Raw genomic sequence first — 12,778 nt, 5'->3', positions numbered from 1 at the left:
ATGGACACTTGAGTTGTTTCTACTTTTTGGCTGTTGTGAGTAATGCTGTGAACAGGAGAGGGCAAATATTTCTTCAAGACCCTGCTTTCAATTCTTTTTTTTTTTTTCTTCATTTGGAGACAGGTCTTGCCCTGTCACCCAGGCTGGAGTGCAGTGGCACAATCATAGTTCACTGTAACCTCAAACTCCTGGGCTCACGTGATCCTCCTGCCTCAGCCTCCTGAGTAGCTGGGACTACAGATGTGCACCACCATGCCCACCTAATAAAAAAAAAAACTTGTAGAGAGAGGATCTTGCTCTGTTGCCCAGGCTGGTCTCGACCTCCTGGCCTCAAGTGATCCTCCTGCCTTGGCCTCCCAAAGCATTGGGATTATAGGCATGAGCCACTGTGCCCTGCCAATATATATACCCACACACACACCCATAAGTAAAAGTGTTGGATCATGGATAAATTTTGTTTTAAATATTTTTAGAAACTGCCTTACTGTTTTCTATAGCAGCTGCACCATTTTACATTCTTACCAGTTTCTCCACATCTTGGAGATGAGAGGTCCAGCTGCTCCACATCTTTGTGTGTCTCCATCTTCACATGGCATTCTTCCCTCTGTGTCCGTCTCTGTATCCAAATTTTCCTCTTCTTCAAAGGACACCAATTATATGACATTTAGGGCCCACTTCATTTTAACTAATTACATCTGTAAAGAATGTAATTATGTATTTCCAATTAAGGTCACATTCTACACATCGTCGCTCACTCCAGCCTCCAATGGCTGGGCTCAAGCAGTCCTCCTTTCTCAGTTTCCCAAGTATATGTGACTGTAGGCATGCACTACCATTCCTGGCTAATTTTATTTTTTAGTAGGGACAGGGTCTTGCTATGTTGACCAGTCTGGTCTCAAATTGTTGGCCTCAAGTGATCCTCCTGCCTTGGCCTCCTAAAGTGCTGGGATTACGAGTGTGAGCCACCGCACCCAGTCTTGTTAATTGTTCTTTAAATGTTTGGTAGAATTCACCACTGAAGCCATCTGGTTCTGGACTTTTCCTTGTTGGGAGGTTTTTGATTACTGACTTTGATTACTCTTGTTAAAGTCTTTTGAAATGTTCTATTTATTCTTGAGTCAGTTTAGGTAATTTGTGTGTTTCTAAGAATTAGTCCTTTTCATCCAGGTTATCCAATTTGTTGGCATATATTTGTTTATAATGCTCTTTATGTCCTTTTTATTTCTGTAGAGTCATTAGTAATGTCCCTATTTTTATTTCTTATTTTAGGTATTTGTATTTGCTATCTTTTTTCTTTGTCAGTCTTGCTAAGGGCTTGTCAATTTTGTTGATCTTTTAAAAGAAACAACTTTTGACTTCATTGATTATCTTTTGTTTTTCTATTCTCTGCTTCATTTGTCTCCATTCTAATAATCTTTATTATTTCCCTCCTTTTGCCAGCGTTGGGTTTAGTTTACTCTTTTTCTAGTTCTTTAAGTTATAAACTTAGGTTATTAGTTTGAGATCTTTCTTGTAATGTAAAGATGTATGCTATAAATTTCCCCTTGAGCACTGCTTTCCCTCTGTCCTGTAAGTTTTGGTATGTTGTATTTTTGTTTTCATCCATTTCAAGTTATATCCTAATTTCCCTGTTTTCTTCTTTGATAAATTGGTTGTTGAGTATGTAATTTCCACAATATTTGTGAATTTTTCAGTTTTCCTTCTCATTGATTTCTGCCTTCATTCCATTGTGATTGGAGAAGATACTTATGATTTCTGTCATCTAAATTTATTGAAGCTTGTTTTGTGCCCAATATATGGTGGAGTGTTCTACATATGTCTGTTAAGTCTCATTGGTTTATAGTATTGTTCAAGTCCTCTGTTTTCTTATTAATCTGCTGTCAAATTGTTCTGTTTATTATTGAGAATAGGGTATTGAAATCTTGAACTGTTATTTTAGAACTATTTGTCCCTTTTATTTTATGAATGTTTGCTTCCTATACTTTGGAGCTCTGTTTTTCGGTGCATGTATATTTATACTTGATATATCTTCTTGATGAATTGACTCTTTTATTAACATACATCCTTTTTTGTTTCTTGTGACTATTTTCTACTTAAAGTCTACTTTTTTCTGCATATTATTATAGCCACCCAGCTCTTTTAGTTATTTTGCATACTTTCAGTTCCAACCTATGTGCCTTCGGATCTAACGTAATTCTCTTGTAGACAGCTTATGTATCCATTCTGCCAATCTCTGCCTTTTGATTACAGTGTTTAATACATTTACATTTAAAGTAATTATTGAGAAGGAAGGACTTTTGCCATTTTTGCTATTTGCATAGCTTTTGTTGTCCCTCAGTCCTTCTATTTCTGCCTTCTTTTGTATGTAGTTGATTTTTCTAATGTAGTTCACTGATTTGATTCCCTTCTGCTTTCGTCCTTTCCTTTCGTTTCTCCTTCTTCCTTTCCCCTTTCCTCTTTCTCCTTTTTCTTTTCCCTTTTCCTTTTTCTCTCTCCTTCCTTTCCTTCTGCTCCTCTCCCTTTCCCTCTTCTCCCCTTTTGTTCCCCTCTTCTCCCTCCCCCTCCTCTTTCAACATGGTTGTGCTCTGTTGTCCAGGCTGCAGTACAGTGGCATGATCATAGTTCACTGTAATCTCAAACTTCTGGGCTCACACAAGCCTGCCTCAGCCTCTTAAGTGCCTAGGCCTACAGGTGTTTGCCACCATGCCCAACTATTGTTTTTGTTTGTTTATTTGTTTGTGTTTTTTTTAAAGATGGGGTCTTGTTATGTTCTCCAGGCTGGTCTTGAACTCCTGGCCTCAAGTGATCCTCTTGCATTGGCCTCCCAAAGTGCTGGGCTTACAAGCGTGAACTACCGCACTCATCCTCATTTTTTTTAGCGTATATTCTTCAGATACTTTCTTTGTGGTTACAATGGGGATTACAGTTAACATCCAACATTCTAACAATCCAGTGGAATTGGTATCAGTTTAACTTAAAATCTGTGTCAATTCATGGAGACAGAAAGTAGAATAGAAGTTACCAGAGTCTATGGGAGAGGAAGATGAGGAATTATTGTTTAACCAGTAAAGAGCTTTTGTGTGGGATGATGCAAAAGTTTTGGAAATGGATAGTGGTGTAGTTACTCAGCATTTTGGATGTACATAATGCTGAAATTGTATGCTTTACAAAGGCTTAAAATGGCATATTTTATGTATGTTTTACCACAGTGAATAAAGCTAATATCAACTAACTCTGCTCCTGTATAGCTCTGCTCCCCTATTTATGTTTTTGTCACAAAGTATATTTTTATACACTGTGTCCCAATAATACAGATTTATAATTTTTTTGTTTTTTAAACAATGATGTCATTTATTTAATATGTTTACTCCAAGAAATATATATATATAAAATAAGATATATATATAAAAATATAAATGTGTATGTATATATATATATAAAATAAGACAATTAACAGCACTAAACCAGGCACCTTCAACCAAATCACAACCTTCTCTTTGATTCCCCTTCATGCTAATCCTCTTTCAAATTTTTTTTCCTGAGGTGGAAGACCAGTCAGATGCCCATGGGGTCAGTGCCAAGCACGTTCCCAGCCGGGCAACTGAGTACCTTTCTCTAGGAGTGCACGATGCCCTTCTCCCCAGCTCCTTGTTTTAAAGGATTTAACCCATTAGGAAGTTCATTTTTCGATCTAAGCTAAAAGGAGGTGCGGTTCAAGGCCGTCTTCACTTCGAAGGTCCCTTTCCTGCTCCAGTCCCTGGTTAGGGTTCTAGAAGAGGCTGGCTGCCAGGTTTACGTGAGGCTGCCAGAAAATCTAAGTCCAACTCCGCCCAGGGCAGCCCCTGCAAAGGCTGGGACTTCAGGTGCTACATCCTCAACCCTCTCAGTGACCACGACTCAAAGGAGAGACTTCAAGGATTCCAGGAGCACAGGTGCCTGGGCTGCGTTCCAGGAAAGAGACCTGTCCAGGAAAACGGATCAGGTCGTTGCATGGAAGCATGAGTCAGAGATAGTGGTTTTAGGGTGATTTAGACAAATTAGGTTAGTTTAGCAAAGCTCTGAAGTGGCAGAAGCTTCTCCCCTGGACTACTGATTGAACACAGAACAAGAGATGTGCCTGGCGTCAGACTAAGTCTTGGAGAGATGCAGGCCAGTCTCCTCCCACAGGGCCTTGGGACTGGCAGGACAGACACTGCTACGTGCCCTCCAGGGCAGGAGTCACAGTAAGGAGTGACTGGGGTGGAAAATAGGGAAATAAGCAACAACAACTAGATCATTTTTTGGCATTTTAACATGGAGACAGTGACGTGGTAATAATAGCAAAAGCAAAAACAAAACAAAACAAAACAAAAACTTGAAGAGACCAATATTTAACTTTCCCATCCACCTAAGTCTCACATTTAAGTTCTATTTTCATCTGCCTCATAAGCACCACTGAATTAAAAAATATATATATTTTAAAGCACCCAAACCAGTCCAGACCCTCTGGAAACCACAAGCCCCAGCCAGAGCTGTCGCTTCTCTTGGGTCCAGGCTAGAGGAGGGTTCTAGGAAAGGCACGTTGTAAGTCACTCAGCACAGCGAGCTCGGGCACGGGCACTTGACGGGGACGTGGGTGGCAGTCACAGCATCCGTACTGACACGCAAGGAAGGACACTCTGGTAATCCCAACTATTTGGTACCAGAGCCAAGCAAACATGACTAAAGGGAGCTGGGTCAGCAGAACGGTACCCCGAGCCTCAGCAACAGGATGGCCCATGCGAGGCAGGATCCAGGCGGGGGAGAACAGGAGACCAAAGCACAAGGCGACCAAGGCTGGTACGGAAAGGGCTGATCCTTCTTGCAAGGACTGGAGAATGCCCACTTGACTGCTGGCTGATCAATCTCTAATTGATGAGGGCATGTGACAAGGCTCAGCCCTGGCTCCACAGGGAGCCATGAAGCTGACTCAGCTGATACAAATGTTCCCACCTCTGCCCCACCCCCAAGTCCCCATGGTTCCACCATCACCTGATTTTCATTTGGACTTCTTTAACAGCTAGAGTAGATACAAATGGCTAAACACAGACCCCCAGTCCCCCTCCAGGGGGGACACAGCAGATTACAGGCAGCCGAGGGGAGAAACAGAACGACATCGGCTTAGGCCAGTCTGCAAGAAAAAGCAGGAAAGGAGGACCCGGATGCTTCTGAAGCACGCGAGCATGATTTCGGATGGAGGCAGGCCGGAGACTTTGCCTGTCTGCTGCTGGTTCCTGTAAGGGACATTTTTTCTGATTAAATGGCAATTCCTCTTCTATGTAGCATCCGCTTGGATCACGATGCTGATTATAACTGGAAAGGGGTGTTTTGGGGAGTGTTTTCAGGAGAGGAAGAAAGAAAAAAACTTAAAAAAAAACCTAGATTGCTCAAAGTTTCTGCCTCTTTTTTAGGAAGGGTAAGTCAACTATGAGCAAGTATTTTAATTCGACATGAAGGGGGAAAAAACATACTTTGGAAGGCGTACAAAAAAAAGGTAAACGTTGGATCACTTGTAAAACGGAACCTCATGGAGTCCAAACAAAAATTCACTTTCGGTCAACTTTTGCTTTTTTAAATTCCTTGTTTGACTTCCCATCCCAGTGAACATGGAAATGACAGCTGCCACGAGAGGTGTAGACTCGGAGGAGTCTCCGGGAGCCTCAGAGGGTTCGGCAGTTGTATTCTGGGTTTCTTGATCTTCTCTTTCTTGGTCTCACTTTTGTCTCTTGATATCACCAAGGAGTGTGAGTAGCCCATGGTGACCTTCTCTGAGAAAATGCCATCCAGAATCTTCACCTCCTGGGCTGCAGTGCAAGACTTGGGCTTGTGGTCCCCGTAGCCCAGTTCCCCGAAGGTCGGTGATGGGCCCCAGCTGATGGTGCTCTCTCGTTGGTGCCCACAATGATGCTGCTCTTCCTATAAGCCAGGCTCTGGATTCTGTAGCCACAGAGGTCCTGCACTGCTTTCGGGTACGTGGTAGATTCACGGGAGGTGTCGGTGGCCCCCCAGAAATACAGACCACCCACTTCACTGACGGCAAAGGACCAGGTGTAACCAGCATAGATCTGGGATGCCCCATGCCCAGGGAAGTTAAACAGCTTCACCAGGTGGAGGACCATCTCATCCTTCTGTTCTGCATGGCCCAGCTGGCCATAGCTACCAAAGCCCCAGGAGAAGACTCACTTCTGGGAGTCCAGGAACAGCGTGTGGTTAGTGCCACAGGCTACGTTTCACACAACTACATTTGGTACAAGCAGGATCTGTCTTGATAAAGATGGCCACTCACCGGGAAACCAGTCTGTAGTTGTACTCTATCTGCTGTGCCCGGGCGATGAACTTCCCATCCAAGTTGTGTCCCAGCTGACCATATTCATGGCACCCAAAGGAATAGAGGTTTCCTTTGCAGTCCATTGTCATACTGAATTCAGCCCCACAGGCCATTTTGGTAATTGGCTGGCCATTGTACATTATCTGCGCGGGGCTGGGGACAGCGTCTGTCTGGTTGCCAAGACCCAGCTGTCCCATCTTATTTTCCCCAAACGCAAACATGGAGCCCATTTCCATCAAGGCCAAGGTGTGGTTCTGCCCATATGCTGCAGACAAGATCACTTCGTAGCTGAGACCCTTGATGAGTCTGGGGGATTCTACTCTCTTGGTGTCACCATGTCCCAGCTGCCCTTTCTCATTCCTCGATTTCCAAAGAATCTTTCCTGACTTTTTCTCCCATGCTTGTTAGGTGCTCTCTCTTCTGTTCAGACCATGATTTTGCCACCAGGCACCTGTGTGTTGTTAGTTTATCCAAAGCATTTTCTATTTTTTATTTCTATTTATTTTCAACATTTAGGTTCAGGGGTGCATGCACAGGTTTATTATATAGGTAAACTGTATGTCACAGGGGTTTGGTGTACTAATAATTTCAGCACCCAGATAATAAGCCTAGTACTCAATGGGTGTTTTTTCTGATTCTCTCCCTCTTCCTACCTTCCACCCTCAAGTAGGCCCCAGAGTCTCTTGTTCCCCTCTTAGTATCCAAGTGTTTTCATTGTTTAGCTCCCACTTGTAAGTGAGAACATGCAACCTTTGGTTTACTGTTACTGTGTTAGTTTGCTTAGGATAATGGCCTCCACCTCTGTGTTGCCACAAAGGATATGATCTCATTCTTTTTTATGTCTGCACAGTATTCCATGGTGTACGTATACCACATTTTGTTTATCTAGTGTACCATTGATGAGTATTTAGGTTGATTCCATGTCTTTCCTATTGTGAATAGTGCTGCAGTGAACGTATGTGATATGGTTTGGGTCTGTGTCCCTGCCCAAATCTCATGTTGAATCGTAATCCCCAGTGTTTGGAGGCGGGGCCTAGTGGGCAGTGATTGGATCATGGGGATGGATTTCTCATGAATGGTTTAGCACCATCCCCTTGGTGCTGTTTGTGTGATAATGAGTGAGTTCTTATGAGATCTGTTTATTTAAAAGTGTGTAGCACCTCCCCTAACCTCTCTCTCTCGCTCCTGCTTCCGCCTTCCAAGACAGCTGTTCCCCCTTTGCCTTACACCATGATTGGAAATTTCCTGACGTCTCTGCAGAAGCAGAAGCCACTATGCTTCCTGTACAGCCGTGCACAGGAAGAACTTGTTTTTCCTGTGTACCTGTTCATCCTGTACAACAGAACTGGGAGCTAGTTAAACCATTTTTCTTTATGACCTACCCAGTCTCAGGTATTTCTTTATAGCAGTGCAAGAACGGACTAATACAATATGTGTGCGTGTGTCTTTATGGCAGAACAATTTATATTCCTTTGGATATATACCCAATAATGAGATTGCTGGATTGAATGATAGTTCAATTTTAAGTTCTTTGGGGAATCTCGCCACATTGTTTTCCACAGAGGCTGAAGTAATTTACATTCCCACAGCAGTGTCTATAAGCATTCCCTTTTCTCCACAACCTCGCCAACATCTATTATTTTTTGACTTTTTAATAATATTCTGACTGGTGTAAGATGGCATCTCATTTTGATTTTGGTTTGCATTTCTCTAATGGTTAGTGATGTTGAGCATTTTTTCATATGCTCTTTGGCTACGTGTATGTCCTTTGCACGCTTCTTAATGGGGTTATTTTTTGCTTATTAATTTGCTTAAGTTTCTTATAGATTCTAGGCATTAGACCTCTGTCAGATGTATAGTTTGCAAATATTTTCTCCCATTTTGTAGGTTGCATGTTTACTCTGTTGATAGTTTCATTTGCTCTGCAGAAGTTCTTTAGTTTAATTAGATCCTATTTGCCAATTTTTGTTTTTGTTGCAATTGCTTTTGGTGTCTTTGTTGTGAAATATTTGCCAGGTCCTATGTTCAGAATGGTGTCTCCTAAGTTATCTTCCAGTGTTTTATAGTTCTGGGTTTTACATTTAAATATTTAATCCATCTTGAGTTGATTTTGTGTGTTGTATAAGGTAGGGGTTCAGTATCACTCTTCTGCATATAGCTAACCAGTTATCACAGCACCATTTATTGAATAGGGAGTCTTTTCCTCATTGCTGGTTTCATCAAAAATTAGATGATTCGTAGGTATGCGGCATTACTTCTGGGTTCTCTGTTCTGTTCCATTGATCTGTGTGTCTGTTTTTGTACCAATACTCTGCCATTTTGGTTACTGTAGCCCTGTAGTATAGTTTGAAGTTGGGTAATATGATGTCTCCTGCTTTGTCCTTTTTGCTTAGGATTGCCTTGGCTATTTGGGCTCTTTTTTTCTTTCGTTTTTTTGAGATGGAGTCTCACTCTGTTGCCCAGGCTGGAGTGCAGTGGTGCAATCTCGACTCACTGCAACCTCGGCCTCCCAGTTCAAACGATTCTTCTGCCTCAGTCTCCCGAGTAGCTGGGATTACCGGCCTGCACCACCATGCCTGGCTAATTATTTTTGTACTTTTGGTAGAGATGGGGTTTTGCCATGTTGGCCAGGCTAGTCTTGAACTCCTGACCTCAAGTGATCCACCCACCTCAGCCTCCCAAAGTGGTGAGATTACAGGCACAAGCCACCACACCTGGCCCGAGCTCTTTTTTGAATATGAATTCAATATGAATTTTAAAATAGTTTTTCCTAATTCTGTGAAGAATGTCATTGGTAATTTGATAGGAATAGCATTGAATCCGTAAATTGCTTTGGGCAGTATGGCCATTTTAATAATATTAGTTTTTTGTATCCATGAGCATAGAATGTTTTTCCATTTGTTTGTTTCATCTCTGATTTCTTTGAGCCATGTTTTGTAATTCTCATTGTAGAGATTTTTTTTACCTCTTTGGTTACGTGTATTCCTAGGTATTTTATTCTTTTTGTGGCTATTGTGAATGGTGTTGTGCTCTTGATTTGGCTCTTGGCTTGGATGTTGTTGGTGTATAGTAACCAATCAGTAATACTGATTTTTGTGTGTTGCTTTTGTATCCTGAAACTTTGCTGAAGTTGTTTATCAGATCAGGGAGCTTTGTGGAGAGACTAGATGTAGAATCATGTTGTCTGCAAATAGGGATAATTTGACTTCCTCTTTTCCTGTTTGGATGCTGTTTATTCTTTGTTTTGCCTGATTGCTCTGGCCAGGATTTCCAATAATATGTTGAATAGAAGTGGTCAGAAAGGATATTCTTGTCTTGTGCCAGTTTTCAAGGGGAATGCTTCCAACTTTTGCCCATACAATATGATGTTGGATGTGGATTTGTCATAGATAGCTCTTATTTTCAAGTATATTCCTTCAATGCTTAAGTTATTGAGGGTTTTTTAACATGAAGGGATGTTGAATTTTATGGGAATCCTTTTCTGCATCTATTGAGATGGTCATGTGGTTTTGTTTTTAGTTCAGTGAATGGGTTGAATGACATTTATTGATATGCATATGTTGAACCAACCTTGCATCCCAGAGATAAAGCCTGCTTGATCATGATGGATTAGCTTTTTTATGTGCCACTGGATTTGGTTTGCTAGTATTTTGTTTAGGATTTTTGCATCTGTGTTTATCAAGGATATTGGGCTGAAGCTTTCTCTTTTTGTTGTGTCTCTGCCAGGTTTTTGGTATCAAGATGATGCTGGCCTCATTGAATGAGTTGTGGAGAAGTCCCTCCCCCTCAATTTTTTGAAATCGTTTCGGTAGGAATGGCACCAACTCTTCTTTATAAATCTGGTAGAATTCAGCTGTGAATCCATTTGGTCTTGCACTTTTTTTGGTTGGCAGGGTTTTTATTACTAACTCAATTTTGGAACTTGTTATTGGTCTGTTCAGGAATTTAATTTCTTTCTGGTTTAGTCCTGGGAGGTTATATATGTCCAGAAATTTATCCACTTCTTCTAGATTTTCTAGTTTCTTTGCATAGAATTGTTTGTAGTAGTCTCTGATGGTTTTTTGTATTTCTGTGGGGTCAGTGGTAATGTACCCTTTGTCATTTCTTTTTTTGTTTTTGAGATGGAGTCTCGCTCTGTTGCCAGACTGGAGTGCAGTGGCACGATCTCGGCTCATTGCAACCTCTGCCTCCCAGGTTCAAGCGATTCCCCTGCCTCAGCCTCCTGAGTAACTGGGACTACAGGCACACACCACCACACTTCGCTAATTTTTCGTATTTTACTAGACACAGGGTTTCACCATGTTGACCAGGATGGTGTTCATCTCCTGACTTTGTGATCCCCCCAACTCAGCCTCCCAAAGTGCTGGGCTTACAGGCATGAGCCACTCTACCTGGCCCCCTAAAGGGGGGTTCTTCTCTCTTATTTTCTTTATTAGTCTAGCTAGTTGTCTGTCTTATTAATTTTTTCAAATAACCAGCTCCTGGGTTTGTTGATCTTTTGTATGATTTTTAATGTCTCAATTTCTTTCAGTTCAGCTCTGATTTTGGTTATTTCATGTCTTCTAGCTTTGGGGCTGTTTTGCTCTTGCTTCTCTAGTTCTTCTAGTTGTGATTTAGGTTGTTCATTGGGGCTCTTTCTAAGTTTTTGATGTGGGCATCTAGTGCTATAAACCACCCTCTTAACACTGCTATGTCCTGACAGATTCTGGTATGTTGTATCTTTGTTCTCATTAGTACAAATAATTTCTTGTTTTCTTCCTTAATTTCATTACTAACCCAAAAGTCATTCCGTATGTGCCATGTGGCAATATGAAGTTGTTTTTGGGTGGAGAGTTCTGTAGATGTATATTAGGTCCATTTGGTCAAGTGTTGAGTCCAGGTCTTAAGTGTCTTTGTTAATTGTGTGCCTCAGTGGTCTCTCTAATACTGTCAGTAGGGTGTTGAAATCTACCACTATTATTATGTGGGAATGTTAGTCTCGTCATAGATTTTTTTGTTTTTTGTTTTTTTTGAGGTAGAGTCTTACTCTGTTGCCCAGGCTGGAGTGTAGTGGCACAATCTCGGCTCACTCACTGCAAGCTCCGCCTCCTGGGTTCACACCATTCTCCTGCCTCAGCCTCCCAAGTAGCTGGGACTACAGGTTCCCACAACCATGCCTGGCTAATTTTTTGTATTTTTAGTAGACATGGGGTTTCACTATGTTAGCCAGGATAGTCTCGATCTCCTGACCTCGTGATCCGCCTGCCTCGGCCTCCCAAAGTGCTGGGATTACAGGTGTTGATCATCGGTCTTTAAGAACTTCCTTTATGAATTTGGGTGCTCCTGTGTTGGGTATATATACATTTAGGATAGTTAGGTCTTCTTGTTAAATTGAACTCTTTACCATTGTGTAACACCCTTTATCTTTTTTATCTTGTTGAGTTAAAGTCCGTTTTCTCTTAGATTAGGATTACAACTCCTGCTACTTTTTGTTTTCCATTTGCTTGGTAGATTTTTCTGTATTTCTTTATTATCCACAATGCCTGTGGATGTCATTGCATGTGAGATGGGTCTCTTGAAGACCTATACCATTGGGTTCTCTTTATCCAGCTTACCACTCTGTGCCTTTTAATGGGGTATTTAGCCCAATTATGTTCAAGGTTAGTATTGATATGTGCGAATTTGAACTTGTGATGTTATTAGCTGTTTATTCAGATTTGTTTGTGTGGTTGCTTCATAGTGTCACTGGTCTATGTTCTTTAGTATGTTTTTGTAGTGGTCAGTAAGTCTTTTCTTTCAATATTTGGTACTCCTTTCAGAACCTCTGGTAAGGCAGTTCTGGTGGTAATGAATTCCCTCAGCATTTGCTTGTCGGAAATGGATCTCATTTCTCCTTTACTTATGAAGCTTAGTTTGGCTGGATATGAAATTCTTGGTTAGACTTTTTTTTTTTTTTTTCCTTAAAGAATGCTGAATATAGGGCCCCAATCTCTTCTGGCTTGCTGGGTTTCTGTTGAAAGATCTGCTGCTAGCCTGATGGGGTTCCCTTTGTAGGTGACCTGCCCTTTCTCTCTAACTGCCTTTAACATTTTGACCTTGGGGAATCTGATGATTGTATGTCTTGGGGATAGTCTTCTTGTGTAATGTCTTGCAGGTGTTTTCTCCCTGCAGCATTTTCAAGTAACACCTGCCCTTTTCCAGCCTTAGTTCTGAGTTAGGTGAAAGGGAGAAGTACTTTGCATTAGTCCTACAGGTAACCGTCAGACAGGTTAGAACAGATGCACACAATAATTTACGAATAAGACATGCCCTGCTCCCTCTGGAACCAAGGACCAGAGTCTCACATTGGGAATGTGGCTGCAACTGAGCCATGACAGGGATAGGGCAAAGGCAAGTAAAAACACCAGACAGTTTTCCTACTGTTTTCAAGTGGCCTTTTTCTTTATTCAGCAT

The 12,778-nt window shown here is 41.6% G+C and overlaps 1 protein-coding gene and 1 pseudogene across 3 annotated transcripts in view; one reads left to right on the top strand and one right to left on the bottom strand.

Annotated features, from left to right (window-relative positions):
- The window catches only part of CHCHD6 (coiled-coil-helix-coiled-coil-helix domain containing 6), a 245,131-nt gene that overhangs the window by 62,087 nt on the left and 170,266 nt on the right, over positions 1-12,778 (top strand). The gene's annotated exons all lie outside the window — the stretch shown is intronic.
- Positions 5,679-12,778, bottom strand: part of LOC105533217 — a 15,794-nt pseudogene continuing 8,694 nt past the window's right edge.

The sequence above is a fragment of the Mandrillus leucophaeus genome, unplaced genomic scaffold, assembly GCF_000951045.1.
Source record: "Mandrillus leucophaeus isolate KB7577 unplaced genomic scaffold, Mleu.le_1.0 Scaffold123, whole genome shotgun sequence".
NCBI lineage: Eukaryota > Metazoa > Chordata > Mammalia > Primates > Cercopithecidae > Mandrillus > Mandrillus leucophaeus.
The sequence above is the reverse complement of the archived record's forward strand: the minus strand, read 5'-3'. Positions and strand labels throughout refer to the sequence as shown.